Source organism: Petaurus breviceps, unplaced genomic scaffold, assembly GCF_028583685.1.
Source record: "Petaurus breviceps papuanus isolate PSGF00001 unplaced genomic scaffold, PetGlider_PUasm1.0 80, whole genome shotgun sequence".
Lineage (NCBI taxonomy): Eukaryota > Metazoa > Chordata > Mammalia > Diprotodontia > Petauridae > Petaurus > Petaurus breviceps.
Genome location: NW_027186540.1, coordinates 4385171 through 4402196, shown reverse-complemented (window position 1 = coordinate 4402196; position 17026 = coordinate 4385171). Strand labels below are relative to the sequence as shown.

Sequence of the window (17026 nt, the reverse complement as noted above, 5' to 3'; positions counted from 1 at the left end):
GAAAGTTACTATGGTTACAAGGAAGAGCAAAACACACAGTCAAAGGAAGATAACAAAGTCAAAGCTCCAACATTTAAAATCTCCAAGAAAAATATGAATTGGTCTCAGGCCATGGAAGAGTTCAAAAATAATTTTGAAATCAAGAAAGAGAGGTAGAGGGAAAATTGGGAAGAGAAATGAAAGTGATGTAAAAGAATCATGAAAAAAGAGTCAATGTAAACAAAAAAAGAGTCACAAACACAAAAAAATACTGAAGAAAATAACACTTTAAAAAATAGATTAAGCTGAATAGTAAAAGAGGTACAAAAAGCCAGTGAAGAGGAGAATGCCTTGAAAAGCTAAATTGTCCAAATGGAAAAAGAGGCACAAAAATTCACTGAAGAAAAAGCTCCTTAAAAAGTAGAATTGTCAGGGGCAGCCAGGTAGCACAGCGAGTAAGAGCACCGGCCCCAGTGTTGGGATGACATGGGGGATCGAATCTGGGCTCAGACACTTAGCATCCACCCAGAAACACCTGGCTGTGTAACCTTGAGCAAGTTACTTAACCCCAATTGCTTAAAAAATAAAAAGTAGAATTATCCAGAAGGTACAAAAGTTCACTGAAAAAAAATAATTCCTTAAAAATTAGAATTTAGCAAATGGAAGCTAATGATTTTGTGAGAAATCAAGAAACAATAAAACAAAACCAAAGGAATGGAAAAAAGTAGAACACAATGTGAAATATCTCAATGGAAAAATAACTGCCCTGGAAAATAGATCCAGAAAAGATCATTTAAAAATTTATTGGACTACCTGAAAGCCATGATCAAAAAAAGAGCTTAGACATCATCTTTCAAGAAATTATCAAGACTGCCCTGATATTCTAAAACCAGAGGGTAAAATAATAAGTGAAAGAATCCATCAATTAGCTCCTGAAAGAGATCCCCAAGTGAAAACTCCTAGGAATGTTATTGCCAAATTCTATAGTTCCCAGGTCAAGGAGAAAATATTGCAAATAGCCAGAAAGAAACAATTCAAGTATCATGGATCCACAGTCAGGATAACACAAGATTTAGAAGCTTCTACATTAAAAGATAAGAGGACTTGGAATATGACATTTTGGAGGGCAAAGGAGCTAAGATTAAAACCAATAATCACCTACCCAGCAAAACTGAGTATAATCCTTTGGGGGTGGGAGGGCAGGGAATAGACACTCAATGAAACAGAGGACTTTCAAGCATGAAAAGACCAAAGCTGAATAGAAAATTTTACTTTCAAAAACAAGACTCAAGCAAAGCATTAAAAGGTAAACAGGAAAAGGAAATCATAAGGGACTTAATGAGGTTAAACTGTTTACATTCCTGCAAGGGAAGATGATAATTGTAACTCATAAGAACCTTCTCATTATTAGGGCAGTTAGAAGGAGTATTTCACAGAGAGAAGGCACAGGTGTGAAATATGAAGAGATGATATCTAAAAAATATAGTTAAGAAGTGAGAAAGAGGAATGCACTGGGAGAAAGGGAAAGCAAGAGGTAGAATGGGGTAAATTATCTCACATAAAAGAGGCAAGCAAAAGTTTTTACAGTGAAGGGGAAGATGGTGGGGAGTGAGTGAACCTTACTCTCATCATAATTGGCTCAAAGAGGGAATAGCATACACACTCAACTGAGTATAGAAATCTATCTTAATCTACAAGAAAGTAGGAGGGGAAGAGAAGAGGGCGATAATAGAAGGGAGAGCACACTGGGGGAAGTGATAGCCAGAAGCAAAACACTTTTGAGGATGATGGGTTGAAAGGAGAGAACAGAATAAACAGAGAGGAAGGAGGAGGAAATAAGATAGAGGGAAATACATTTAGCAATCCTAACTGTGAAAAAAACATTTTGAAGCAAGTTTTTCTGATAAAGTCCTCATTTCTCAAATATATAGAAAACTGAGTCAAGTTTAAGAACCATTCCCCAATTGATAAATAATCAAAAGATATGAACAGTTTTCAGATGATGTAATCAAAGCTGTCTATAGCCATATTTTTAAAATGCTCTAAATCACTATTGATTGGAGAAATGCAAATTAAAAACAATTCTGAGGTACCACTTCATACCTATTAGATTGGCTAACATGACAGAAAAGGAAAATGACCAGTGTTGAAGGGGATGTGGGGAAAATGAGACATTAATGCACTTTTTTCTAGAGTTGTAAAATAATTTAACGATTCCTTTTTTTTTTTTTTAAGCAACTGGGGTTAAGTAACTTGCTCAAGGTTACACGGCCAGGTGTTTCTGGGTGAGTGCTAAGTGTCTGAGCACGGATTCAATCCCCAGATCATCCCAACAGGAGTCGGTGCTCTTACTTTCTGTGCTACCTGGCCACCCCAATTTAACCATTCTTTAGAGAAATTTGGAACTGTGTCCAAAGGGCTATAAAAATGTTTACCCTTTGACCTAGCAATGTATCCCAAAAGAGATTAAAAAAAAAGGAAAAAAGCTAATCCTAGCTCCTTATTTATAAAAAAATATATATTTATAGCAGCTCTTTTCTGAAAATTTGAAATTGAGGGGATGCCCATCCACTGAGAAATAGCTGAATAAGTTGTGGTATATAATTGTGATGAATACTATTGTGCTTTGAGAAATGATGAGCTAGATACTTTCAGGAAAACCTGCAAAAACTGACATGAACTAATGGAAAGTAAAGTGAAATAGAACTAGGAGAACATTGTATATAGTAAAAGCAATATTGTAAGATGATCAACTGTGAATGACCTAGCTATTCTCAGCAATACAATTCTCTAAAGATAACTTTGGACTTACGATGAAAAAATGCTATCTATCCCCAGAGAAAGAACTAATGGAGTCTGAATATAGAAAAAAACATACCTTTTTTACCTTATTTTTCTTGGGTTTTTATACTGGTTTGTGTTTTCTTTTACAACATGACTAATATGGGAAATATGTTTTGCATGACTACACATGTATAACCTATATCAAATTGCTTGCCTTCTTTATGAGAGGGAGAGAATTTGGAACTGAATTTTTAAAAAACAAATACTGAAAATTGTGTTTACATGTAATTGGGGAAAAATAAAATATTAAACTAAAAAAAAAAGAAATGGTGAGTAGTATGCTCTCAGAAAAACCTGGAAAGACTTACATGAGCTAATACAAAGTTAAATGTATTGTTTACAAAGTAACATCGATATAGTAAGATGATTAGCTGTGAATGACTTATTCTCAGCAATACAGTGATCCAACTCTGAAGGACTTATGATGAAAAATGCTCTCTGTGCAGAGAAAGAACTGATGGTGTCTCAAACAGTCTCAAAAGACTGAAACATACTTATTTTACTTTATTTTTCTTGAAGGTTTTTTTTTTTGGTCTATGTTTTCTTTCACAACATGACTAATATGGAAATATGTTTTGCATGACTATACTATGTATAACCTATATCAAATTGCTTGCGTTCTCAATGAGGGGGATAAGGAGGGAAAAAGGGAGAGAATTTGGAACTCAAAGTTTTTTAATATTAAAAATTTTTTACATGTAATTGGGGGGAAATAAAAGACTAATTTTTTAAAAAAACAATTAATGAGAAAATGAATATTACAATGAGAGATGGGCCATATTACAATGAGGGTCTTGAGTGACACTGAGTATCCAAATCTTGGTCAAAGAGACATCAATTTCCATATCACCTGTCTGACAAAAGGGAGAATCAACCTTTTTCCCAACCTCTTGGAATAAACTCAATGAGCAGGGATCCACCCATTAGCCTAAACATAGAATTTCTTCTACTGTCTTTGATTAAATCTTTAGCCTGGGTGAGTCTCTGAGAAAGATTTCCCACACTAGTTGATTTCTGGATGAGGAAATAGAAAAGGGGAAAAACCTTGGTCCCTGATTCAATAATTAGTTATTAATACAAGAGAGAAACAATCATTTATCTCAGTCTGAACAAAGAAGTTTGGAATGTCCTGCATGCAATGGAGAATGATTGAAGGCTTCTGAGAAAAGTAGTACAATAGTAATGTACATTTATATTGGAGTCTAAATTGTTTAAAAGCATTTTACCTCTGTGTTCTCTATAAATACCATAGGAAAATAGGGATGATCCATTCACCTCATCTTGTACATATGTAAGAGATAAATAATTATGGATTATTGGAAAAAAAAATATATGGCCTGGATATGAGAAAACACAGTATCTCTGTGCCTTTCTTTGGGGGGAAAAGAGAGCAGACTGGTGTTTTGGAGGGGGAAACACTGACTGAACTGGGGGGGGGAAGTAGTGAAATCTGAACATGGGCCTAATGAAAAAGGGAGGGAAGAATATCCATGTGTTAACTTACAAAAAATCTTAAGTAGCATTTAGAAGAAGCCAAACCATCTTGGAGGGACAGTGATCATCAGTCTTCCCTATTCTGGACAGAAAATCTATTGGAAAGAGCATGAATTTCATACAGAGACACTTGGTTCATTTGTCTCATTCTCCAGGAGTGCAGCATGAAATGTCATCTTTGGAACTGGTTTTACTGTTGTTCAAATCATCATCAAAAAGCAGTCAGAAGGGGAACTTCTATAAGTAGACTCTGCAGTTTTTGGAGACCCATGTAACTCCCTATGAAGGATGTAGGAGTAGAGTGGGGATCCATTTAGCAAAGTTGCAGTTGGGGGCCCACAATGTAAGATTCTTATAATAAGTTGGATGCTATCTAAGATATGACTGAGTTGATCTAAAAAAATAATAATGAAAGATTCCATATAAATATGGCACTCTTTCCCCTGGAAAACCATGACTCCAGAGAACAGATGATGAAACATGCTACCTACCCCACAGAGGGTTGATGGACTCAAGATGCATAATGAGACATATGTTGTTGTTCAGGGATAGTGCAGAAATTTGTTTTGTTTGACTATGCATATTTATTCACCAGGGTTTTTTGTTTGTTTTCCTTTCTTTCTTTCTCTTTTTGGTTGTTATATTTTTGAGGGGGAGAAAATTAATGTTTGTTAATTGAAAAACATTTTTATTTTATTTTTTAAAAAGTCAATGGGCTAGTGTCAGAAACCCTGGACCTGAGTGCCAGCTCAATCACTTGACAGTTCTGTGAAACTAGTTTCCTCACCTATACAATCTGAATGACCCTAGCATAATATCCAAGTTCTAAAATTCTGTGATTAATCATTTAGGTCTGTGGTTGCCACAATGTGAAAGTCCTACATATTCTTGTTTCCTTTGACTAAAATATGCTGCTAATTAGAACAAAGACATTGATTTGATTTCTGCACTAAGGAAAAACTGCTCCCTGAACCTTTCACAAGAAGACTTTTAAATGAGTGTTCTTATTTTTTTGTTTGCTTTATTTTTTTTTGAGTAAAAAAATAAAATAGGGGTAATTCAGCACAGATCATAAATCTAGAGCCCAGAAACAACTTAGAGACCACCTTCTCATTCTACAGAAGAGAAAACTGGCTTAGGTAAGTTAAATGACTTGCTCATGGTCACAGGCAATAAGTGACAAAATATGGGGCAGCCAGGTAGCACAAGCAAGTAAGAGCACCAGCTCCAGTGTCGGGATGATCTGGGGATCGAATCCTGGGCTCCAACACTTAGCATCCACCCAGAAATACCTGGCCGTGTAACCTGGAACAAGTTACTTAACCCCAAATGCTTAGGGGCAGCCAGGTGGCTCAGCGAGTAAGAGCACCGGCTTCAGCATCGGGATGACCTGGGCATCAAATCTGGGCTCAGATACTCAGCACCACACCCAGAAAAAACTGGCCGTGTAACTTTGAGCAAGTTACTTAACCCCAATTGCTTTAAAAATAAAATAAAATAAAATAAGTGACAAAATAGGAGTTGAATCCAGGGTCTATGTTTACAAAGAGGGGCCCTTTATTTCAGGGCTGTATTTGAGACTGTTGAAGTTGCTGTACATTTTTTTCCCAAGGTAATCCAACCCATATCCTTCCTTCTGTGTTCCCTGAGTTCCCATAAATCCTCTATGGGGTGTCTACCCAATTCTCCAGAAATCTTCTCATTGATCTTTTGCTTTTATTTTTAATTTATGGAACTAGCATTTCCATAGCATAGTATAATAAAAAAAGATGATTACACATGAAACTACAAATCTATTATGCATAACTGCTTTCCTTTTAAATTTATTATAAAGTTATCATGTCAATTTCTTTTTTTCATTCCCTTCTCATCCCCATCCTAAAGATGGCTACCATTAGATACAAATAAGCATATATATGTAAAATCATTCTATACATGCTTCTAGTTATCAGCTCTTTCTCTGGATACAGACAGAGTCTTCTTTCATATGTCCTTTATAGTTAATTTAGGCACTTATAGTAGTCGAAATTACTTATTTGCTCAGTCATTCTTAAAACAATATTGTTTTTACTGTATATAATGTTCTCTTGGTTCTACTCATTTCACTCTTCATTATTTTGTGTGTCTTTCCATGTTTTTCTAAGATCATTGAGCTCATCGTTTCTTTTAGCACAACAGTATTCCATCACAATCATATCCTATACTTGTTCAGCCATTCCCTAATTGATGGATATCCCTAAAAAGTCCAGTTCTTTGCTACCACAAAGAGAGTTGCTATAAATCGTTAAGAACATCTTTTCCTTTTCCCCTTATCACTTTTAAAAATAGATATAGTAGTGGTATTGCTGGGTAAAAGGGTATTGGCAATTTAATAACTCTTTGGAAATAATTCCAGATCATTGGTCTTTTGACATTATGTGCTTACGATGCAACACATAAGCAACCTATCTGTTATCTTTCACTCTTGCTATGAGTGGCACACCAGTATTTCACATTCTACATCTCTCAGATGATATCATTCAAAACATGTCTTGCACACAATTCATTGTCAGTAATTAGTTTCCTCATCTGCAAAATGGGGATGTTGGATGAGATGATCTCTAAGGTTTTTTCTAACTCTAAATTTGTGATCTTGTGATCCTGAAATGTAGCAGCCTTTAGCCCACCAGACACTTCTCAATCCATCATTAAGCATTTATTAAATGTCTACTGTATACCAGGCCCTGTGATATGGGCTGGGAAGAAACCAAAGGTAGGGGAAAGAAAGAGCAAAAAATAAAGCTTACATTCATGTACTTTCAGGCTTCTGCAGTTTTAAGTCCTTACATATCCTCCACAAGATATCCTTATGATATTTCATGACTTACACTATTAGAACATCACCAGATGTTCTAACAAACAAAGATGGGCCTTCATTTCAGGGAAATACTTGGAATTGCTGAAGTTGCTGTACATTTTCTCCAATGTAATCCTGCCCATGTCCTTCCTTCTATGTAATACTAGGCTGAGCTCACTGCCCACCTGTAGGGGCTGTCCAACAGGAGCTGATGAAGTAACTCAACCAAGTGCTGTCCATACCATGAATTTCATGGTCTGGAGAACAGGCATTCTTTATGCAGTTGGTTTTTTATCTGTGGATTGTTAGGATACTTTTAAGTGTACCATTTCCTGAACTTGATACAATAAGAAAAACATTATCAGTAAACAGGAGCAAACTGAGGGCTTCAACATCTATGAAAATCCTTCTTCCATTTAGACTTCACGATAGATTTCATCTATGATAGTAGTAAACACCTTTGTCAATCCTATACCTACCTATTTTATCTCTTGATTGATTTTGGTCAAGGATTATCAAAGCACAATCTTAACATGTGTACATTAATTAGTAAAACTGCATTTTAACAGTAACAGCTAGCATTTATATAGCACTCTAACATTTGCAAAGTAGTTTTCATTTTATCTCATGGGTGGGTGATATTATTATACCCATTTTATAGTTAAGTCAACTGAGGCTGAGAAAGGTTAAGCAACAGCTTGTAAGTGTATTTGGCAGGATCTGAATTCAGGTCTTAGTGACTCTCAGCTTAGCACTCCATCCACTGTGCCACCTAGCTGCCTCTCAATTTTGCATAATTCATCTGTGATTATTGATTATTTTAAAAAATGTTTAAATAGAGAAAAATCTTTGCTTTACTTAAATGTCTTTTTCTGAAACAGACAATTAAGAAGATATCAATAACTACCATTTCATTAGCTCAATTTTTCATCTATAAAATCTTTATGAAAATAGTCTGTGGGGGCAGCTAGGTGGCACAGTGAATAGAGCACTAGTCCTGGAGTCAGGAGGACCTGGGTTCAAATCCAACTTCAGACACTTGACACATGTACTAGCTGTGTGACCTTGGGCAAATCACTTAACCCCAATTGCCTTGCTTTCTCCCCTCCAAAAATAAATTTGTGTGTATACACACACACATATATATATATACACATACACACACACACACACACACACACACATATATATATCAAGAGAATCTTCTTTGAAAACTTGCAATAGGGCCATGAATGTTTTTGCAAACATCTCTCTGCAGCATGACACATCTTCATTGTAATTTTTTCCTGAAGAGCTGGTTGTTAAATACTAACCAGCACAACCCAGTCTGGGAACCAGGAGAACTCAGTTCTAGTCCTGTCTGGTACTGCTTCTCTTATTTTGAGCAAGTCACTAAATATCTCTAGACCCCAGTTTCCTCCTTCATAAAATTGACTGGTTGGAAATGATGTTTAAACTGTCTCCTGTCTAGGATTCTCCTTGTACTTGAATCACTCGTGTCTTTCCAGAAACAGCCATGAGAAGGAAGGCGAGATGGGGGGTAGCCTCTGATCCTGTGTAACTAGACACACTCTATTTGTAACCCTGATAGTTACAGCTCTTTAGATAGCTCCAAGATATATTTATAAAGAGAAATGGACATGTTACTACATGTCGCTTAAGTATTATGAAGACAAATATGGGAACTCAGAAACAGTAAAACCGCATGATTCAAAAGAGGAAATTGAGCTAGATCAGTTAAAAGTCTCAAGTATAGACTCATATAAAACCTCTTACAATTGTGGCAGCTAGATGAAGTTAATTGGCCATGTGGCCTGAATTTTGAATCAGAAAATGTGGTCATTGGACTTAATGAGAAAAAAAAAGGATGGGGATGGGGGAAATTTAGAGAGAGACCATGATACCAGCCATAGGAACAGGAAATATGGAACCAAGCTGGGGAATAAATGAATCTAGAGTAAGGAAGGCTTCCAAATCCTATCTCTAGAACACCAACCATTGCCTTCATTATGCTGTTTGCTTTTCTAAAAGCCACACATGTGGAAATACGGTCACATTTGGGATGGACAGATGAAACCCAAGGAGTTTAGTCAATTATCCCTGAAGTACAGCCTACTCCCCATTTTGTTATTGTTGTTGAGTCATTTCAGTCCTGTTCAACTCTCCATGACCCCATTTGGGTTTTCTCAATAAAGATACTGGAGTGGTTTGCCATTTCCTTCTCCAGCTCATTTTATAGATGAAGAAACTGAAGCAAACAGTGTTAAGTGATTTGCCTGGGGTCACACAGCTAATAAATATCTGAGGCCAGATTTAAACTCAGTTCTTTCTGACTCTAGGTCGAGTGCTCCATCCACTATGCTCCCTAGCTGCCCTAATAAGGACATTCAAATCCACCCAGACAATGGCCCATAGGAAGCTGAGGCTCGGGGGAAGGCTTAGGAATCATCTCCCCTGTCCCTGGGATGCAGTAAGAACTAGGAAAAGAGGAGGAAGAAGATGTGGGTCATCAGCATTGGAAGGGAGGGGTGTCATTCTAGTAGCCAATAAAGGAGGAAAAGCAATTGCTACTGGATGATTTGGGGCTATTAGCAGCTGGGAAGGTAGGTCCCTTAGTTTCCTCAAGTCCTCAGATCTCCATGCCTATATCCATACTCCTTTGACCCAGAATTCTCCCCTTGGTGGCTATGGCAACATCCTTCTGTCTCTTATTCCCTCTCCACCCACCCCCACCTCCCCCAAACACATACACCACCTCCCCACATGCTTTAACTAATACTGAAGTCTTGAGACTATCTGGAAATTTCCATTCACTTTAGATATTAGGAGTTGGGTGGCTGGAAGGAATGATTTTTGCAACAAGAAAACTGTATGGCTTGCCTGGGACTTGACAGGATTTAAGGGTTAAGTCCTTCATAATGAAAATGTCTGTGACATTTTCCTCCTCTCTGCTGGCCAATTCTTGTGCTTCCAGTTCACAAAAGTGTTCACTTTGGGGGTGGGAGTGGAGTTAATCTACAGTAGAGTTGTGATTCGCTATTGTAACTTTGCTCCACAAAGCTTTGTCATAAAATTTGTTTCTAAGCAAGACTGTTTCTTGAAATGTGCTGCTAAAACAAAGGAGTGGAGAAAAGTAAGGGTGTTCAGAACAGAAGTTAGGGTCTGGCAGAAGGAAACCCCATCCATTTTAGATAAATGGTTGAGGGAATGGAAGATCCTTTGATGTCTGACTGTCTTTGCATCTGATGTTGCTGTTCAGTTATTTCAGTTGTATCCGACTCTTCATGACCATATTTTGGGTTTTCTTGGCAAATGCACTGGAGTGGTTTGCCATTTCCTTCACCAGATCATTTTACAGATGAGGAAACTGAGGCAAATAGGGTTAAGTGACTTGCCCAGCGTCACACAGCTAATAACTGTCTGAAGTCACATTTGAACTCATGAAGATGAATTCTCCTGGCTCCAAATGAATCTAGTATCCACAGTTAATTTGTTTGTGACCACTATCTTGAGGAGGAAGTGGCACCTCTCTAAATTTCAGTGCCTAAGCTAAAGCCCTACTTTCTCTGTCTTATTTCTTCCTGATTGGCAGGTTTCTTCTGTACCTCTTGATAAAACCCTTCGGATAATAAAGGAGAGTGAAGGTGATAATGTAGTCCAAGAAAATGGTCTTCCTTTAAGAACTCCCCTTCTACCCTATATGTGATAAACAGGGAATAAGAGGCCTCATAGAGAGCATATTATGGAATCTACTCTCTACAGTAGCACATTCTGCACATTGTCATTCTGTACCTGCTCCTTCTGAGGCCTCTAATTCAAGTTCCAGAGGAAATGGAATGGAGGTAATCAGTCCAAGTAGAGGTAGCAATCTGTGGACTGACCAAAGAGTTTGTATAGCTTCCTGAGTGGAGAGCTACAAACAAACTGTGAGGTTTTTACTTCTCTGTGACTCAAGTTTCCTCATCGGGTAGACAGAGATAATGTTCCTTTCTAGCATCAGAGAATAGTGTTTTTTTAATAGTGTTTTATTTTTTTTTCCAATTACATGGAAAAACAAATTTTAGCATTCATTTCTCAAAAATTTTGAATCCCAAATTTTCTTCCTCTCACCCTCACCATCCCCCTCCCTAAGATGGTAAACAATTTGGTACAGGTTGTGTATGTGCAATCATGTAAAATGCAGTTCTATATTAGTCATGTTGTGAAAGAAGAAAGAGATCAAAAGAAAAAAAGAAAAGGAAAATAGTATGCTTTGATCTGTATTCAGAATCCATCAGTTCTTTCTCTGCATTAGACAGCATTTTTCATTATGAGTCCTTCAGATCTTGGATCACTGCATTATTGAGAATAGCTCAGTCATTCATAGTCATCATACAATGTTGCTATATATAATGTACTCCTGGATCTGCTCACTTCACTTTTCATCAGTTCATGTAAGTCTTCCCAGGTTTCTTCTGAAATCAGGGAGTACTTCTACATTGTAAATTAAAACTAGCCTTAGTATCCACTTGTGAGGTCAGCACAAGAAGAAAGGGATTTAGATTGCAGCAGGAGATGTTTAGGAGGTTAGACCTTAGTAAAGTAACCAGACTATAGACATGCCAAAGGGAGCAAGATGCAGAGAGTTGAATCTGGTGAATCTTGTCAGTGTGGGAGATGAGGAGATGTGACCTTGGGAGTAGTTCATTAGGATGAAAGTGCTAAAGTTAGGAAGCCCCATCTAGAAAAATGGAAAGAGAACCAACCAACAGTAGATTCTACTAGCCCCCATGCTCCTCCTCAAAAACAGGACATAATAGAAGAGCTGTTGTTTAATGTTTGGCAAGCAAATGTGATTTTCTTTGTTCAAGATGAAAGACAAAATGTGGGGGGGTACAAGGTATAAAACATCAATAAAAGGACATACAGAGCTGCATTTTGTTTGGAGAGAAAAGGATCAAGTGTTGGGACTCTTTGGACTAATACAGAACATTTGGGTTGCTTGGGCAAGTCAACAAGTATTCATTCTTAGACATTAGGAAAAAATTACTGATTTTACCAGTTGTGATTCACTGGAAGGTATTGACCATGAACTGTTATTGTGGAATCATCTTCCCTGAGTTCTTTAGAGAGAATTGAAAGCAATATTTTTGAGATGTATTAAGCAGAGGCTTATATAGAGTTATATATATGAGATGATATTTCTGTATCCTCTCTAGATCTCCTATCAATTCAATGAGCTTGTTATAAAATCCACAATTTCTGAATGCGTTTATATTTTGGTCAAACAAGTTCTCTTCTTAATGGATAGATTTACTACCTTTCTCATGATTTCATTGGTCTTTTTAATAGCTCACAATTTTATTTATCACTATGGTTGCAAGGAAACTTTCTTTGCATGCCTGTGAGCCAAACTAAAGTAAAGGCAGAGAGCTTTTTTCTATTTGACGTTGTACGGAAAATTTGTCAAGGGAATAGCCTGGCATTCTGTCAGAACACCCCCTCACAAACTGTAGTTTTATTGAGACAGATTACCATATGTTAGACAATAGTCTAATGGAGCAGGCGCGTGTGTGTGTTTCATTTCACATTTCAAGGACATCTAGTTAAAATAATAATCAATGTGGTTCTCATTCTTCTTTACAATATGACTAATGTGAAAATATGTTTAATAAGAATGTATATATAGAGTCTATATCAGATTGTACATCATCTTGGAGAGGGGGAAAGGGGAAAAGGGGGAGAAAATTTAGAATTCAAAATCTTATGAAAGTGAATGTTGCAACCAAAAATTAATCAATTAAAATAATAATGATGATCAATGGCATGGGTATGAATGTTCTGAAAGTTCTACATGTGTAATTAACACAAACTTGTTTCTTTCTTGGTAAACTGGAGGAATCAAATATATATATATATATATACTTCCATATAGCACTGTCTCTTTTCAAAGCATGGTATAGTTGATTCTAAATATTCCAAAAATGAGAAACTATTCAGTATTATAGCATTATTATTTACTTTTTTTTCAGGTCCTTCAGAAGGAGCTAGGTATTATAGAGAATGTAAATTAGATATAATCCCTATCTTGCAGGATCTTAAATCCTTTATCTGTGTTCTAATCTGTTCCTTCTGAATTCAATAAAGTCATAACCCCCAAGAGTTTGTTTGGATGGTGAATAAAGGGTTAGTCTTGAAGTCTAGAAGACAGTGGGGTTTAAGTCCTTCCTCTGACACATCCAGACTTACGCCTGAGTAATCTAACAGAACCATTACCTGGACTTAACACAGTGCCTGGCAAATAGTAGATGCCTAATAGATGTTTCTTGACTTGCCTTGATCTAACCCCTCAATGCTCCCAGGCAACTTTCTTTTAAAATAGTGTTTTGTTTTTTTCAATTACATGCGAAGAAAATTTTTAACATGCATTTTTTTAAATTAAGTTCTACATTTTCTCCTTCTCTCCTTCACTTTCCCCCTCCCTAAGATGGTAAACAATTTGATAATAGGTTAATATCTGGCAACTTTCTAAGATTATAAATTACATATGAGTTTCCAATCCACATCAGATGGAAAGCTTCCAAATTGGGAGATTTCTATGTGGAAAAAAAATACAGGTCCTGACAAATGTGTGTGTTATATACAGTTTGCTCCAAATCCTACTGTAACTTTAAGTTATATTTCAACCCCAGTATGTATGTGTACTTCTGTGTGCAGATATATACATACATGTATCATGTAGGTACACATGCACATATAGGTGGTTATACATATATTACATATGTGTGCATATGTGAATATTTTCCCAAGTCAAAATCTTGCTTTGAAGCTAGGTTATTTTCTGAATTGACATCTACTTCATGCTAAAACAAAACTGGAGATTTATTTAGTCTGAAATTGGACCTGGACTGATCCATGAGGCAAAAGGAGTCATTTCCCCAAAAGGGCCCTTCCTGGGTCAAGGAGGTTGGTGACAGACAAGATATTGAATTCATGAAATTTTTCTTTTGCATGGAGATTTCTTAACATGTTTCTCCTAGGTGTCTGAATTCCTAACTCTTGAGTTCAACACAAGTTTGAAATGTATTTATTTCTGGGCAGAGGAGATGTGACTCTTTGCTTTTGGTTTTTAACAAGCTCCGTCCACCCCAGAACCCTGAAGTCTTAGAAAAGGAAGCAAATGCCTAACTGGCATTTGAAGTTGTCATCTTCCCCACCCCCCACGTTTAAAAAGAGCATTCAGGTTCCTTTTAACACTTCAGCCATTACATCACAACTCTCTGCTCCTGTGGTCAAGCTATTCTTGTGAAGTCTTCTATAGCCCAGGTTTAGGGGTTCTGCAGGGACAGATCCCTCAAAGAGGAAACTGCCACTGTCTTTTCTGAAATACGAAGTGCTATGAAGGAAGTATCTAGAGAATATAAATTATTATTACCTAATTATTTTTGGGAAGTTAAGGGGCACAGCGAATAGAGTGCCAGGTCCAGAGTCAGGAAGACTCACCTCCCTGAATTCAAATCGGTCCTTAGATACTCACTAGCTATGTGATCCTGGGTAAATCACTTAACCCTGTTTCCCTCAGCTTCCTAATGTGTAAAATGAGCTGTAAAAGGAAATGTCAAACGACTCCAGTATCTTTGCCAAGAAAACCCCCCAAAAAATTTCCCCAAAATGGGGTCATGAAGAATTGAATACAACTGAAAAACAACTGAACAACAATTCTGTTTTCAGTTCTATCATCATAGGTCCAGCTATAACAGCCTCTCTATTATTAAAATTGTTAACTCAGAAAGGTCCCAGAGCACAAGAAATTTACACAGTATTCCATGCAAACTGGAGGACCCATAAGGAACCCACAAATAGGCAAAAAGCAAATAAAGATGACAGGGCTATAGGGAAATGGACACACTCATATACTGCTGATAGCAATACACATTGGTACTGCCTTTCTGTGGAACCTTAAGGCAATAAACTCAACTCATAAAACTGATCATACCTTTGACTCTGCAATCCTACTCTTGGGAATAGACTCATAAAATAACAGAATTTGAGGGCTGGAAGAGATCTCAACATCCATCTAAGCCAATCCACAGACTTTTTTTTTTCTAAAAGAGCTACCTGTATAGTGATGTTTACAGCCGTGTTCTTTATCAACTGTCAAAAACTATAAGGAGTCGGCTTTCGGCTTTTCTCCTAGCTTGGTGCCAGGTTCTGCTGCTTAAGTCGCATCCCTGAAACAAGATGGTGAAGGTCGGAGTCAATGGATTTGGCCATATTGGGTGCCTGGTGACCAGGGCTGCATTCACCTCAGGTGGAGTAGACGTTGTGGCCATCAATGACCCCTTCATTGACCTCAACTACATGGTTTATATGTTTCAATATGATTCCACTCATGGCAAATTCAAGGGCACTGTCAAGGCTGAGAATGGGAAGCTGGTGATCAATGGAAAAGCCATTACCATCTTCCAGGAACGGGATCCCACCAATATTAAATGGGGAGATGCTGGAGCCGAGTATGTTGTAGAGTCCACTGGAGTCCATGGAAAAGGCTGGGGCTCACTTGAAGGGTGGAGCCAAGAGGGTCATCATCTCTGCCCCTTCTGCTGATGCCCCAATGTTCGTGATGGGAGTGAACCATGAGAAATATGATAATTCCCTTAAGATTGTCAGTAATGCTTCCTGTACCACCAACTGCTTGGCCCCCTTGGCCAAGGTCATTCATGACAACTTTGGCATTGTGGAAGGACTCATGACTACAGTCCATGCCATTACTGCTACCCAGAAGACAGTAGATGGCCCCTCTGGTAAGCTATGGCGTGATGGGCGTGGTGCTGCCCAAAACATCATCCACTGGTGCTGCTAAGGCTGTAGGCAAGGTTATTCCTGAGCTGAATGGGAAGCTCACAGGCATGGCCTTCCGTGTTCCTACTCCCAATGTATCTGTTGTGGATCTGACCTGCCGCCTGGAGAAATCTGCCAAATATGATGATATCAAGAAAGTGGTGAAGCAAGCATCAGAGGGACCCTTGAAGGGCATCTTGGGCTACACAGAGGACCAGGTTGTATCCTGTGACTTCAACAGCAATACTCACTCTTCTACCTTTGACGCTGGCACTGGTATTGCCCTCAATGACCATTTTGTCAAGCTCATTTCCTGGTATGACAATGAGTATGGTTATAGCAAACGTGTAGTAGACCTCATGGTCTACATGGCCTCCAAGGAGTAAAGTGGAAAGCCATGGATCTTCATCCCCAGACAAAAACAGGAAATCCACCACTGGGGAGCCCACATTCCTAACCTGTGTTCCTATACTAGGGATCCCATGTCCCATTCACATCCTTGTTCCAAAGCACCCCTGTAGTAGGGGGAAGAAGCCTAGAGTCCTGTATTGTGTACTATCAATAAAGTCAACATATTCAGTGCAAAAAAAAAAAAACTATAAGGAGTCATGCCTTCCCAGCTCTTGAGGGAATACTGAACTATGGAGACTCAATATAATGAAGCAATGCTACACTGCAGTGAAGAATGACAAAAATGAAAAATATGCAAAGATCAATATTGTATAATGCAACTCCTAGATGTCAACTGTACTAATTACATCTGTACTCTTCACTAATAACTCTAAATGCCTTTATCAGAGTGGTCGTTCCCTCCGTGGGATCATACATTCATAGAAAGGAACATGGAAGGGACCTTATAGGCAGCGGCGTCCTAGAGCTAGCTCATACCACCCAGTGAGAACTCATTAAATTTTCAGTGTAAGCCTCCATACCTTAGAACTCAAAAAATCAGGTCTTGATTTATTGTTTTGATTGTCTAGACTTAAGAAAGTGATGGAGAAGATGTGAATTAAATGTAAAAGGGTGTCATGTATATATTTTTCTTAGAAAGCT

The 17026-nt window shown here is 37.8% G+C and overlaps 1 pseudogene; it reads left to right on the top strand.

Annotated features, from left to right (window-relative positions):
* The window catches only part of LOC138175994 (glyceraldehyde-3-phosphate dehydrogenase-like), a 302812-nt pseudogene extending 286243 nt beyond the window's left edge, over window positions 1-16569 (top strand).
* The last annotated feature ends 457 nt before the right edge of the window (window positions 16570-17026 follow it).